The 15,871-nt window shown below is 44.3% G+C and overlaps 1 protein-coding gene across 7 annotated transcripts in view; it reads right to left on the reverse strand.

Moving 5' to 3' along the window:
• TBL1XR1 (TBL1X/Y related 1) overlaps positions 1-15,661 on the reverse strand; it is a 173,460-nt gene extending 157,799 nt beyond the window's left edge. For 2 of the 7 annotated variants that reach the window (XM_019024155.4, XM_063704393.1), the window contains exon 1: positions 15,198-15,661. The gene's annotated coding sequence lies outside the window, so the exon portion shown is untranslated. Of the gene's footprint in view, positions 1-14,415; positions 14,570-15,197 lie in introns of those variants that run through there. The other 5 variants (XM_055381798.2, XM_063704395.1, XM_019024147.4 and 2 more) reach the window with 4 other exon arrangements.
• Between the last annotated feature and the right edge of the window lie 210 nt (positions 15,662-15,871).

Below are 15,871 nucleotides of genomic sequence, written 5' to 3' on the forward strand. Positions count from 1 at the left end.
TCAAAGAGAAGGGCAGCAGTAGATGTATGGACTGGGTATGCAAGACCATGAATCAGAAAAAAAGCCAGGCAAGAATCATATGCCAGTATCAGGTAAACGTAAGGGTTCAAGTTAGGAAAAAAAACACACACACACATGATGAAGGGTCTAAAGAGACTGCAGAATACATAAATATCAGGAAGAAGTGGGCAAGCCCAAATAACACCCCAATTCAGGTTTAACTGCTACGGTCAGGCCAAGGTCTTTGAATCTTTTACCCACATTTTGAGTATATTCCTTGTTTCTCCTAGCAAGTTCTACACTGTTTTCAAGCCAAAAGGATTCTGCAGATGACAAAAACCAAAGAGCAGGGTGCTAGGTTATCAAGCAGACCCTCAAAATTCTTACAGCACAGCCAGTCCCAGTGGCTCATGCCTATTGTAATCCCAGCAGTTTGGGAAGCTACAGCAGGTGGATCACTTGGGCCCAGGAGTTCAAGACCAGCCTGGGCAACATAGTGAGACCCCCATCTCTACCAAAAAACACAAAAATTAGCCGGGAATGGTGGCGTAGTAGTCCCAGATACTCAAGAGGCTGAGGTGACAAGACCACCTGAGCCCAGGGAGTTCAGGGCTGCAGTGAGCCATGACCGTGCCACTGCCCTCCAGCCTGGGTGACAGAGTAAGATCCTGTCTCAGAAAAAGAAGAAAACTCTGACAGCAGGAACACAGTAAGTTCGAAGGACAATTAACTTGTGAAACTGGATGTATCTCCTTTCCAGTTTTGTATATGTGAATCACTCACAAAAGCAACAAGAGTCTACTGTACTAGCAAACGTATACCTCAGTCAGAGCCTCACGGGATTCAACTCAACAATGGAAAGGCTAAAGAGTGCCAGGCACTGTACCAGATGCTGAGGGTCAAGATGGGTGAGAGACACCTGTCTTCAAGGAAGGATCTCTGCCTAGTGAGATGAGGCAACAAATAACTCTCAATCAAGGAGAGGCCTGTGCTAGAAACAGATGACTAGTGGTCATCATTGGCAAGGATGTTAATTTAAGACTGTCACGGAAAGAAGCTTAATGCTTAATCTTCAATCAAATAGTGTAACTTCATGCAGGCAACATGTTATGGCATGTAAATTTTTTTAAAACAATATAATTATCCAAACTTCTTGTCTAATGGGATATAAGAAACTTTATATAATGGTCATTCTTCTAAGTACTGTCCTTTATGAGAAGCATTCAGGGTTCCTAAGCTACAGCCGTTCAGATTTTCCCTCCAAAACTCTTAAATTTACACTTAAGAGCAATCAAAATTCCTTATCATTTGTATCTTACTTCTTATGTATGCCTTACAAAATTGAGGCACCATAACTTCAGAATCCTCATACAGCTTCAGAATACAACCTAAAGACATTAGCACCAATAAATGTAACTCATCCATGCTCTGTCATTCAGAACGTCGACGTTTCTCATTCTGAGTACTGACTCTAAATCCATAAAAGTAGAAAAGTACGATTCTATACTCCTTTGAATGAGTATTTTCTAAATTCACTGAATAAAATTAAGTAATAAAATTCATTCAGGTTTATAAAAGCATGTTTTTAAATGAAGAGTACAGAAAATGTGTGTGCATAAGTTCCTGATAACCTTTCAGTTATTTCTGCATGTATACATACCCTGTGTTGTGCCATATGGATTTTTAGTGAGAATCCATGTTAACGTTTGTGTAAAATTTAACATGTATATTTGAAGTGACTGATAAAGCAGTTGTCAGTTGTCAACCAGAGCAGTGTTGCCTGGAGAAAAGTAGGGATTCCACTCCAGAAAGCAAAAATTTTTTTTGAGATGGAGTTTCACTCCTTCACCCAGGCTGGAGTGCAGTGGCGCGATCTTGGCTCACTGCAACCTCCGCCTCCCGGGTTCAAGTGATTCTCCTGCCTCAGCCTCCGCAGCTGGGATTACAGGCGCCCGCCACTACATCTTGCGAATTTTTTTCTCAAACTCCTGACCTCAGGTGATCCACCCACCTCAGCCTCCCAAAGTGCTGGGATTACAGGCATGAACCACTGCGCCCGACTAAAAAACTTTATTTTTAAGAAAGGTACAATCTTCTTTTTCTTGAAACATCTAATCGGCCGGGCATGGTGGCTCACGCCTGTAATCCCAGCACTTCGGGAGGCCGAGACAAGGTGGATCACCTGAAGTCAGGAGCTCGAGACCAGCTCTTCACCACAGTAACATACTGAGAGTTCACTGCCAAAAATGAGACAAAGACTCTCCTACCTAGTCTCCTGTTACTGCTGAGAAGAGGGCCATGACAGTGCCCTCAAAGGAAAGCTAGTGTCAAAGTCACAGTGCAGCAGAATTCTGTGCACCAAAACAGGTGCTCCCTTTCTCTGAGGTTGCTCCAGTTGAAGTTGAAAATGAGCACAACTAGAAGGCAAGCCCCTTTACTGGTAAACTAAATAGCCAGCAAAAAGCTGCAAGTGACACAATTGCAAATGACACCAACTGCAACCAAAAATAGCATTAAAATCTAATATATCTGTCACCTTGACATCAATAACACATACATCTAAGTTTGTAAGTCATGAGAGGATCGGTGCAGTATCAGAAGCCATAGTTCCACAAATCCCATTGTGCCAAATACTATAATTATTAAAATCAACCACTATGAGAACCCCAGTATTCACCTAATGTCCAAACCCTTGGCAAAGCAATACCTTTGAAATAAGACAAAATGTAGTACTTCTGGACAACCAAAACCTCCTAAAGTTTGCACTAAATTATTTTCTAAGTATCAAGCTTGGATAGGATTCAAAATTCACCAGTTGGCCAGGCGCGGTGGCTCACGCCTGTTATCTCAGCACTTTGGGAGGCTGAGGCCAGTGGATCACCTTAGGTCAGGAGTTCAAGACCAGCTTGTCCAACATGGTGAAATCCCGTCTCTACTAAAAATACAAAATTAGCCAGGTATGGTGGCACACGCCTGTAGTCCCAGCTACTCAGGAGGCTGGGACAGGAAAATCACTTGAACCCTGGAGGCAGAGGCTGCAGTAAGCCGATCGCACCACTGCACTCCAGCCTGGATGAGACAGAGCAAGACTGTGGCTCAAAAAAAAAAAAAAAAAAAAAAAAAAATCATCACTGATTCACCACTGGTCTAAGGACCCAGTCATGAAACAGAAACAACACTTGTTAATCATACCACTACTCTAATTCTGCCACCAAGTCTGAAAAATGAAAATGTGTTTACAGAAATATACAGTTACAGCTCTTTAAGAACTGACTGAAAAGCAAAGGAGAAATTAACATCCTTTTCCCCCTTCTTTTGACCATCCTATCCAAATCCAAAGAAATAAAGTTTTTAAAAGCTTAACCACATGCCTCGATTTTTCAATTTTTTTTCAAAATGGTAATACGAACATCAACAGTTCAAAAGGTTACACATGAAAATAAGCCTCTCTGACATCTGACTACATAATCTACCCACCCCAAAAGCATTGTTATCAGTCTCTTCCACAGCTTTCTAGAGTCACTCTAAGCACACACAACAAGCATATATAAATACACACATACTCATACACACTGTATTGCATGTGTCCTCCTTTCCAGTCTTCTACCCCTTAAGTTAAAATAGCAGCCAACCGGCCAGGGGCAGTGGCTCATGCCAGTAATTCCAGCACTTTGGGAGGCCGAGGAGGGTGGATCACTTGAGGTCAGGAGTTCAAGACCAGCCTGGCCAACATGGCGAAACCCCGTTTCTACTTAAGTACAAAAAAATTAGCCGAGCATGGTGGCATGAGCCTGTCCCAGCTACTCAGGAGGCTGAGGCAGGAGCATCACTTGGACCCAGGAAGCGGAGGTCACTGTGAGCCAAGATCAACGCCATTGCACTCCAGTCTGGGTCACAGAATGAGACTGTTTCCAAAACAAACAAACAAACAAACAAAAAAACCCAGTATTTTCTGACCCTTTGTCTTTTCATTTAAAAGTATCTTTGAGAAGGTCCTTTATTAACAAAAAAATCAAACACCAAATCTAAATAAATATATAAAAGAAGCATTGGCTGGGCGCGGCAGCTCACACCAATAATCCCAACACTTTGGGAGGCAGGAGGACTGCTTGAGTCCAGGAATTCGAGACCAGCCTGAGCAACATAGTGAGATCCTCTCTCTACAAAAAATTAAAAATAAAAAAATTGGCTGGGCATGGTGCTGCTCGTCTGTAGTCCTACCTACTCAGGAGGCTGAGGTAGGAGGACTGCTTAAGCCCAGGAGTTGGAGGCTAAAGTGAGCCATGTTCACACCACTGCACTCCAGCCCAGGTGACAGAGCAAGACCCTGCCTCAAATAAATAAATAATACATAAATATAAGTAAATAAAGGAACACTTCACATCTCTCACCGGGTGTCAAAACTAGTGACCTCTGCCAGCAGGACACAAGGAAGTCCAAGGTCAAAGATGTATTCCCATGATACACCTGGGGTTTTTTTGCACAAGAACACAATACAGTAACAGTCTGCACTCCTAACCCCAGTCTATAATTTTACAAATGTATATCCGTTACTAAAGAGGACAGAGAACAGTAATTTAAAGAAAACCCATCATTTTACTAGGGGAAAAATCTTAAGCATGTATATTACATTGCTATATGAATGAGTGCCAAAGAGCACTGCTACAGCTACAAATCGTATCCTAAAATCCTTATTTTTTATAAGTTCTACCCCATAAAAAGGTAATTGCAGAAAAAGAAAAAAAAAGATAAATTCATTATCTATTCTCATTACCTTATTTCAGAAACCCAAAGTAGATGAGTCAATTGCCTTATACTGTGCGTTAATGACATATGATAACCACTAAACAGAAATGTAACAACATTGGTATACACTCTTCCCAATTAGCCTGTTGAAATTAAAGGAAGAGAATAAAACACCTCTCCCTAACCCGTAAACTGTGTTCTATTCACAGTTGAAGGTAACCACTAAAATATGTTATTACTATACCCCATCTGGCAAGGTGTTTGCTTATGCTCATGTCACATACTTTCCAGACTATTATTCTATGAAAGGCTGTAGATTTTTAGTACTTAAATACTCAAAAAAATTTCCATATAGATCCCCCTCAAAACTCATAAAATTGAAATCATGGCCAGGCGTGGTGGCTTACGCCTGTAATCCCAGCACCTTGGGAGGCTGAGGCTGGCAGATCACTTAAAAGTCAGGAGTTCGGCCAGGCGCGGTGGCTCACGCCTGTAATTCCAACACTTTGGGAGGCCGAGGCAGGCAGATCACAAGGTCAGGAGTTCGAGACCAACCTGGCCAACATGGCAAAACCCTATGTCTACTAAAAATACAAAAATTAGCCATGTGTGGTGGTGGGCGCCTGTAATCCCAGCTGCTCGGGAGACTGAGGCAGGGAGAATCGCTTGAACCCGGGAGGCAGAGGTTGCAGTGAACCAAGATTGTGCATTGCACTCCAGTCTGGACAACAGAGAAAGACTCCATCTCAAAAAAAAAAAAAAAAAAGAATCCTAGAATCTTAATAAAGGAATTGAAGTATCAAGTATACTCATTCAAGTATTTGCACAAATAAGAGAACTTCAGGTAACATTTCATCTGATCATCTTTAAATAGACATTTATAGAAGCTAAGTGATTTACTCATGTAACCATGGCTTTACAAAGAATTGGTTTAAAAACACTTGTTTGCTTAATATTAGACCCATGTTAAAATGCTACCCCATTCAAGCAGATGCAAACAAACTAAGAACAAAAAACAAAAGCATCCACTCAAAAACTGAGTCACTGAATGTCTCTTTACAATGTCCCGCTCTCCACTGTGCTGAAAAAGAAACAATGAGAAGAAAAGAGAAACACAAAAGGTATCGGAAAAAAAAGCACTTATTGATTCCACATCCGATCTCAGACAAAATACCGAAGATATCAAATAGGCTGATACCTAGTTTATTAAAATGTTAAAAAAAAATCCACCATTTTAAGGTAATTAAAATTTTTAAACATTTAAAAAGAAAAAAAAAAAAAGCTTGAGAGTCCAGAGTACAATTTCCTTTTTTTTTTTTTTGAGATGGAGTCTCGCTCTATTGCCCAGGCAGGAATACAGTGGCAACCTCCACCTCCCAGGTTCAGGCTAACAGGTAGCTGGGATTACAGGCACATGCCACCACGCCCGGCTAATTTCTGTATTTTTAGTAGAGACAGGGTTTTACCATGTTGGTCAGGCTGGTCTCGAACTCCTGACCTCGTGATCCACCCACCTCGGCCTCCCAAAGTGCTGGGATTACAGGCATGAGCCACCGTGCCCGGCCCAGAGAATACAATTTCATATAAAAAAGAATTACTGTCCAGGCACAGTGGCTCACACCTGTAATCCCACCAGCACTTTGGGAGGCCAAGGTGGGCGGATCACCTGAGGTCAGAGGTTCAAACCAGCCTGGCCAACATGGCAAAACTCCATCTCTACTAAAAATACAAAATTAGGTAGGTGTGGTGGCACATGCCTGTAATCCCAGCTACTCAGAAGGCTGAGGCAGGAGAACTGCTTGAACCTGGGAGGTGGAGGGTGCAGTGAGCCAAAATTGCGCCATTGCCCTCCAGCCTGGGCAACAAGAGCAAACCTCCGTCAAAAAAAAGAAATTACTCTATTAAGATACTGGAATGACCATCTCTGACCCTTGCAGCCCAGAGTTTTCTGTTTTTTTAAATTCTACCTCCTGAAACCTTCAATAAAGGGGAAAATAGGTGGCAAACTTCACAGTTTAAATGTTCAACAGGTATTCCTCCTCCCTCATCCCTCAAACCTATTCATTTCATATAAATCTCCTGAATCTGGGTACTCTATGTTTACTAAAATGTATTAACCTTTCAGCATGACCCTTACAGTCCACACTAATTCTGAGTTACAAATCTAAGCTCTCAGAAAGCAGAGCTTTCAATCTAACTCATTTTGTTTGATTCAAAATCATGCTGAAAAGCTTACATTCTATACATAAATATTAAAAATTGTGGGCGGGTGCGGTGGCTCACGCCTGTAATCCCAGCACTTGGGGAGGCCGAGGCGGGTGGATCACAAGGTCAGGGGTTCAAGACCAGCCTGGCCAACATAACGAAACCCTATCTCTACTAAAAATACAAAAAAATTAGCCGGGCATGGTGGCACGTTCCTGTAGTCCCAGCTACTCAGGAGGCTGAGGCAGTAGAATCGCTTGAACCCAGGAGGTGGAGATTGCAGTGAGCCAAGATCATGCCACTGCACTCCAGCTTAGGCAACAGAATGAGTCTTTGTCTCAAAATAAAAATAAGAAATAACAATTTCAGGCCAGGTGTAGTGGCTCACGCCTATAATCCCAGCACTTTGGGAAGCCGAGGTGGGCAGATCACAAGGCCCAGAGTTCGAGACCAGCCTGGCCAACAAGGTGATATCCCATCTCTACTAAAAATACAAAAATTAGCTGGGCGTGGTGGTACACGCCTGTTAGTCCCAGCACTTTGGGAGGCCGAGGTGGGTGGATCACCTGAAGTCAGGAGTTCAAGACCAGCCTAGCCAACATGGTGAAACCCCATCTCTACTAAAATTACAAAAAAATTAGCCGGGCGTGGTGGCCAGCACCTGTAATCCCAGCTACTTGGGAGGCTAAGGCAGGAGAATCGCTTGAACCCAGGGGGCGGAGGTTGCAGTGAGCGGAGATCACATCCAGCCAGTCTGGGAGACAGAGCAAGACTCCATCTCAAAAAAAAAAAAAAAAAATTAAAATTTCAGAAGGATGTAACACCAAATTAGTTGCCTTTATAGTCAATTACCCTGGTTGGTTGGAACTAATACAGCACAGTCTTACCATAAAAATTTACTGAAGGGAGATGGTTAAGAGACATTCTTCTGGTAGATAAAACTCACTTACATTGTATAATACATATATCCTATACTGAATGTTAATAAATTAATAGTAATGGCTCAAATGAAACTCCAGTGCAGTCAGAATGCTGTGAAACAGTGAGATCTAAAAACACTACCTTAACTTAGGTACACTACTAAGGAAATAATGAGGAAAAAACCTAACAGATTAAGAAAATAAAGTCCTAGCTGGGCGTGTAAGCAGACACCTGTAATCCCAGCTACTGGGGAGGCTGAAGCAGGAAAATCGCTTGAACCCAGGAGACGGAGCTTTCAGTGAGCCAAGAATGTGCCATTGCACTCCAGCCTGGGCAACAAGAGTGAAACTCCATCTCAAAAAAAAAAAGAGTCCAAAATCTTAAGCATCATTATACCTAACTACCTGACACATATATAACCAGATAAAGTCAACTTACTATGACACAATTCCTAACTAGACTAGGTTTTCCCCCAGTACTGTGGCTACTATTCCAGAATTAAAAGGGCAAACCATCCATTTTCTTTTTTTGTGTATGTGACGGAGTTGATGCTCTTGTTGACCAGGCTGGAGTGCAGTGGCGCAATCTCAGTTCACTGCAGCCTCCGCCTCCCGGGTTCAAGCTATTCTCCTGCCTCAGCCTCCTGAGTAGCTAGGATTATAGGCGTGTGCCACCACTCCCAGCTAATTTTTTGTATTTTTAGTAGAGACTAAACATTTTATCATGTTAGCCAGGCTGGTCTCAAACTCCTGACCTCAGGTGATCCCCCTGCCTGGGCCTCCCAAAGTGCAGAGATTACAGGCGTGGGCCACCGCACCCAGTCAAAACCATCCATTTTCATCTAAGAAACTAACAAATTTTTCTTCCTTTGCAACTCTGGCAGCACTAAAATTTAAATGAACAGTTAAATGTGACTATAGCACACCTAAATCTTTAAGGTCTAACTCAAAAAGAAGATGCTGCCACATTACAGTGGAACAGGGCTGTCACTGCTCCCATTTTAACACAGGCCCTCACAATCCATTTTAACATGAAAATGGTATTAAGAACTCTGCCAAATGCTAGAAGGAAAAAGGTCCATCCCTTCAAGAAATGTAACATCGTAGTTGGGGCAACAAAACAATAAACAGTTATGAGATTTGTGATCTTCATTAAGTGCAATGGAATCTCAGAGAAGAAATATCCTGAGTCAGGATGGCCAGAAAAGGATTCATGGAAGAAGGGGGACTGAAACTAGGCTATAAGAAGGACAAAGGGAAGAACAGCATGCACAAAAGCAAAGTAGTGAGTATGGCAAAAACTACAGTATTTGAGAGGCCGGCAAGAATCCCAACTAAGAGTGAGAAATAAAGCTGAATAGGTAGAATGGAACCTTCTTAAAAGCCAGACTGAAGCATACAAATTCAATCCAGTTGGCAAAGAGAATCAATTATGGGTTCTCCAGCAGGGGAACTGACAAGATGAAACCAGTACTTTAAATAAATTACACTGTCAGTAGTTACAGAAGATAAAATGAATAAGAAAGGTTGCTCAGGGCAACCAAATAAAAACTTAATAATCCAGACCTACAACCATTCATTCATTGAGAAGACAGACTGCTAGGTAACAACACTGGCCTAGAATTCACACAAACTGGGCCTAAATTCCTGCTCTGTCCCCTACTACCTGAGCCTCAATTTTCTCACTGTGAAATTCAGGCATCAGCACTCAGACTGTCACAGTACTTGTCAAAGCACCTGTATAGTCCTGATACATAGAACTTTTGACTATTAGTAAAGTGAACACTAGTGCTAAATTAAGTATGGTTAAAAATGGGAAGTGAACATAAGGCTCATAGAGGAACTGAACTTCCAAGGACAACTATCTAGACAGCAGCTGATAATACGGAAAAGAATACACAGATAAAAAGTGGTCAGGAAAAATAAAATAAAACCACCTACCCAAATTAATCACTATAGCCTAAAAGGCAGACCCTAGGTTCTGCTGGACCCAAGCCTTGAAAGAGTTCCCTTTGTATTTAAAGAGTTTGCCTGGCACAGTGGCTCATGCCTGTAATCCCAGCACTTTGGGAGGCCGAGGCAGGCGGTCAGGAGTTCGAGACCAGCCTGACCAACATGGTGAAACCCCATCTCTACTAAAGATACAAGAAATTAGCCAGGCAAGTGACAGGCGCCTGTAATCCCAGCTACTTGGGAGGCTGAGGTAGGGGAATCGCTTGAACCCGGGAGGCAGAGGTTGCAGTGAGCCGAGACCGCACCATTGCACTCCAGAATGGGTGACAGAGCAAGACTCTGTCTCCAAAAAAAAAAAAAAAAAAAGAGTTGAAGCTGGGCGCGGTGGCTCACGCCTGTAATCCCAGCACTTTGGGAGGCCAAAGCAGGCAGATCACAAGGTCAAGAGATGGAGACCACATGGTGAAACCCCGTCTCTACTAAAAATACAAAAATTAGCTGGGCATGGTGGCGCATGCCTATAATCCCAGCTAGGAGGCTGAGGCAGGAGAATCGCTTGAACCCAGGAGGCGCGAGGTTGCAGTAAGAGGAGATGGCGCCATTGCACTCCAACCTGGGCGACAAACAAAGTGAGACTTCATCTCAAAAAAAAAAAAAAAAAAAAGAAAGAAAGTTGAAAAATGTTTCAAATGGTGCAAGTAAGCTTAAGAAGTCCAAACCAGATGACAGAATAGCAACAAAGGCATGCAAAAAAGATCCACCACCGTACCTACACCAATCATGTAAATTATTCATCGTATATGTAAGCCTTAAACCACAACTTTGTAAGAGTAAAAAAAACCAAGCTAAGTTTACTTCAAATGGGTTACTCAGGAAATGGAGCTATCAAATCCTTCCTATGACATTATGCCCCTACTAAAATAAATAACAAGCAAATAAAATGTAATACAAAGAAACAAACTTCAAAAATCAAACCTATCAGGAGCAACTTACACTTACAGGATGCTTAGAATGTCAACCATTGTTCTAAGTACCTCACACATACTAATTCAATCTTCTTAACTCTATGAAGTTGACTGTCCCCTTACACAGATGAAGAAACTAAAACACATTAGGGCCAGGCGCAATGTGGCTCATGCCTATAATCCCAGCCCTTTGGGAGGCCGAGGCAGGCACGTTACCTGAGGTCAGGAGTTCGAGACCAGCCTGGCCAACATGGTGAAACCCCATCTCTACTAAAAATACAAAAATTAGCCGGGAGTGGTGGCAGGCACCTGTAATCCCAGCTACTTGGGAGGCTGAGGCAGGAGAATCACTTGAACCCAGGAGGCGGAGGTTGCAGTGAGCCGAGATCGCGCCACTGCACTCCAGCCTGGGCAACACAGCGAAACTCCGTCTCAAAAAAATTAAATAAAATAAAATTTTAAAAAATAAATAAAACGTGTGAGGAGCTACTACCCCAACATCACAGCTAGTAAAGGATAGAGCCTGAGTTTGAACTCACTTTAACCACTATACTACAACACAAAGACTTCAATGATTTTTCTTACACAAATTTTTTGTTTGTTTGTTTGTTTTTGAGAGGGTGTCTCCCTCTATCGCCCAGGCTGGAGTGCAATGGCGCAATCTTGGCTCACTGCAACCTCCACCTCTTGGGTTCAAGCGATTCTCCCACCTCAGCCTCCCAAGTAGCTGGGACTACAGGTACCCGCCACCACGCCCAGCTAATTTGTGTATTTTTAGTAGAGACGGGGTTTCACCATGTTGGCCAAGATGGTCTCAATCTCTTGACCTCGTGATCCGCCCGCCTTGGCCTTCCAAAGTGCTTGGATTACAGGCGTGAGCCACTGCGCCCAGCAAGACTGCATCTTATTAAATGGTGCTAGGGAATTCAGCACAGTGATATGAGTTCTATCAATTTCATCTACCCATGCAATCACTCGACCCATTTAGTATAGACGCTCAACTATAGATCATAAACTTGATTAGAAACACAAGTTTTTGGAAGGATGATCTACACGGATCAAGACTAACAAAACAGCTGGGAAAATTTCGCAGATTCAGTCATCTCAGACAGACCCAGGTTTGAATCCTAGTGTTCATTTAATAATTTTGTGGCCTTGAACAAGGGAATTAACTTCTTTGCACCTCTGTTTCATCATCCACAAAAAAAGCCCAACACTATCTACCTCATAGGATTAGCCTAGGGTACAAACAGCATAGAAAGCACCTCACACCTCCTAGAGCATAGCCCGGAGCACCTAGTCCCTCTCCTCTGGCTCTATGGTTACAGGACAATTAATTGCACTCTTACCGAATCCAATCCCAGAGGGGTAAACAGCCAAATCTCTCCAGCATCAGTGCTCTCAGAGTCTTTTCTTTTTAACTTCAAGTTTCTATTGGTGGCAGAGCAGGAGATACCACCTTCGTGGTACCTAAACTGAACGATACTCAACAATTCTTTACTACACAGCTTTAGGGTCCTAGCCCTCCTCTACTACCAGAATGTCTGAGCATAAAGTATAAATGTCTCGTGTTAGCTGCTTTCCTTTTTTGCATTTCAGTGACTTATACTGTAAATGTTATTTGTGAAATGAGTCCAATTCACATGCACTAGAAAAATACAAGTTCTAGTGAATACCAATGTTTCTGCCATGCCTCTCCCCTGACTTCCTACCATTCACATTCTTCTTTATTCTTTTTATACAAATGACACCAAAAATTGAACAAACCCAACAAATTATTTCAACCAACTTCATCGAAATGTGTCAAGTCAGGAATTCTTTATAATAGTACTGCTACAAGTTGTACAAGGGAGATTCCTTTGTCAGCTACTCGTCTGACAAGGTTGTATATATACTGCACTGATGGATTTAATCAACAAGTTGATGTTCAAAAGCTCTATTAATACATTTCCTTTTATCAGTACCCCTTATATTTATATTACCTTCTGTTAGCTTTAAAGGCTCCTAGAACACAGGAAGCAGTTACCTCTAGTTCTTTCAGGAGACTGGTGTCATGGTAATCATGCAAAACCTTTAATTAGGTGTCGAGAATACAAATATCAAAAAGATTCTTAGACATACGTATTAAAATGCTTAACACTTCTTTGAAGCAACCAATGCAAAAATATCATCTCTGCAAGGGGTCACTCCATTTACCACCAGTGTCTCCCACATTAATACCCAAAGCTGGTATACGTTAAAAGAAAAATGTCTTATAAACTGACGATGAGCTTTGCAACAATTTTTATGCCATTAGCATGTCACTTTATTAAGTTCCTTAGCAGTAAGAAAAACTTTTCCCAGGCACGTAGTTTTCGTCCCCCATACAGTTTAGTATTTTGTCCTGTAGGTCGGATTCTAACAACTCAAACGTCAAAAAAATAGTAGTTATTTATGAATTTAATGATTGCGATTACATACATCTCAGTGCAGGATAGGGTTGAAAAAAAAAATCATATTCCAAACAAGAAAACCTGGATTTAAGAGCAAGAAGCCTAATCACACATCACACGCCTAACTGCTCTCAGGCATACTTTCTTCCTGCAGCCCCTCCCCCACAGGTAAATGCTAACTATTTCTAGAACTCTCAACTATTTGGGAAGCTTGCCATCAACTCCCATGATACCACCCAACACACACCATGTTTTCGGGGAGACAAAGGTGCCCTACTTCCCCAGACTATAAACTATTAAAATGGTGAGAACATACAATCCCAGGAAGTCGGCATTACTAAAATACATCAATGTAGCATGGGTCTTATTTTAACAAAAATGAAAATGAATCACACTGGAAAACCCAAACAGTCACTCATTGTATCTTCAACGTGTAATCGAAATTATTTATTCCAAGTTATTTCAGGTAAGTGGATGAAGACACCACGAGGGCCTTATTATCCAAACTGGTGAAGGAGCCTTTAGGAAAAACGGAGGGGGAAGATCACTTAATTATATGAGGTGGGGGGTGGAGAAACCATTCAGTCTTAAAATTCAAACTAAAAATAACCTGTCATTTTCACCCCCCACATTTTATTAACAAGCTTGTTTAGATCAGCATACGGTTCCTGTTTGGAAAACAAGAAAGTGAATAGTAAACTTTCCTAAGTCAACTGTAAATCACATAGGTACTAAAACTCTTCACCCCTGGTGCCTGCACAGTCCAAGATTTCAAGTAAACTCCAGACATTGAGAACACCTAATTTTTAACTAGTTTCCAACATTTCTCATTTGTAATCACCAAATTATCTTAGAGACACTTAGATAACCTAACAAAGAGAGCATTTTTTAAAAGCCACAACCCAAATTTTACATGAAATACACCATTTTCACAACCTAAATTTAATCCCGGTTGCCACTGCGAAGTGATGCCTGTTTCAGCAAATTAAGAACTTCCAAAAATACTGAACACGTTAACACATGCATGGCTTCCCTCGAGCTACCATTTAAGATTAATATTCCACTTAAATAAAAGTCTGCTTCTGTTCAAAAAATTAAATCGGTTGCAAAGAGGAAGTCACCGAGAAACCACCCTCACAACGTGGCCTTTACACTGTCAGAAAATAACGTGACTCTGTGCCACCCAAAACTTACCAGGAAGCTGGCAATAACTTTGCCAATTCTACACTCCTGAACCCAACTTCAAAGAGCCTCCACCAAATACCTCCTTAAGACGATAAAAAGCACTAAGTTACAAATAAACACGTCCCGGAGCAAGGCCCGGCTGCCGCGCGCCCCTCCCCCGGCCGGCGCCCCCGCCCCGGACGCGCGGCCCCAACAGCCGCCCGCAGCCCCTAGCACGCCGGCCGGGGTCGCCGCGCCCGGGCCGGGGACGCGCCCGGGGAGGGGAGATTTCCATTGCCGCCCGAGGTTTCACAAAATAGCATGCACCGAAAAGCTCCTTCTCCTCTGCTAAAAATAGGCTATAAAGGAGTCGGCCTCATGATGGCTCCTTGATTCAATTTGCTGCAAATCCTTTCCTGAAAGCCTCCCCCCCTCAAACACACACGCACAAAAAGGGGGTGTAAATGCACGAAGGGAGGAAGAGGGGGAGAAGGCCGAGGTGCACATTTTCGGGGACAACATAATTAGGGTGAGGATCCCCCGAGACCGGGAAAGGGTAGGGGGGTGGGCAGGCACGTGAGCATTTCAAAGAAACCTGAGAGAGGAAAACGGGGGGATGGGGGCGCCCCAAGTGCCCTCCCTGCCTTCCCTTCCCCCACGCAAGCCCAGTTCCCCCAAGGGCCAAGTTGAAAAATGCATGTTCCACTCGCGCCCATCCCCCCGCGGCCCAGCGCCCCCGGCCGCCTCTGGCCCGCGCCCCCCGCCCAGGCCCCCGGCCGCCCCCACTCCAGGGTCCGGCCCCCAGCGCTTACCTGGAAACGGTGGCCTCCAACGCCGCTCCCCCCTCCCGGGAATGGAGGCACAAGGAAATTCCCCTCCTCGCCGCCGCCGCCACCGCCTCCAACCACCCCCAAAATAACCCCTCCGGGGGGTGAGAGGCAATTATAACCCCAGCGAGCGGAGGGCGCGGGGGATGGGCGCCGGGCGGGCGGGGGCGGGGAGCGCGGCGCGGGTCCCCAGGTGGCGAGCGGAGGTGCTCCCGCCGCGGGGGGAGGGGCGGGGGCGCACGCGGCCGGCGGCGGGGGGAGGCGGCGCGCGGGGGAAGGGCGCGAGCGGGGAGAGGAATTGAGGCAGAAGGTAAAAGCTGTTACTAAGGGAAAGAGCCAAACGGTTCGGAGCAGCCAACGGCTCAGACACTCAACACTGGGGAGAGAGGAATGGGGACCAGCCAGGCACAAATGAGCTCGCGAGGCCCGCGGCGGCGGCGGCGGCGGCGGCGGCCGCGCAGCAAAACAAACCCGAGCGGCCTGCGCCGGGCGGGCGGGCGAGCGGGCGGGCGCGCGGGGGAGGGGCCGGCGGGGGAGGGGCGCCGCGGACGCCGGGAGGCGGCGGCGGCGCGGTGGGGGGGCTCTAGTGGCCGCGCTCCTCTCCCTCCCGGCCCGCTCTGGCGGCACTGGGGGCTGGGCTGTGCGGCGCATTCTTTTAA

The sequence above is a fragment of the Gorilla gorilla genome, chromosome 2 (genome assembly GCF_029281585.2).
Source record: "Gorilla gorilla gorilla isolate KB3781 chromosome 2, NHGRI_mGorGor1-v2.1_pri, whole genome shotgun sequence".
Classification (NCBI taxonomy): Eukaryota; Metazoa; Chordata; class Mammalia; order Primates; family Hominidae; genus Gorilla; species Gorilla gorilla.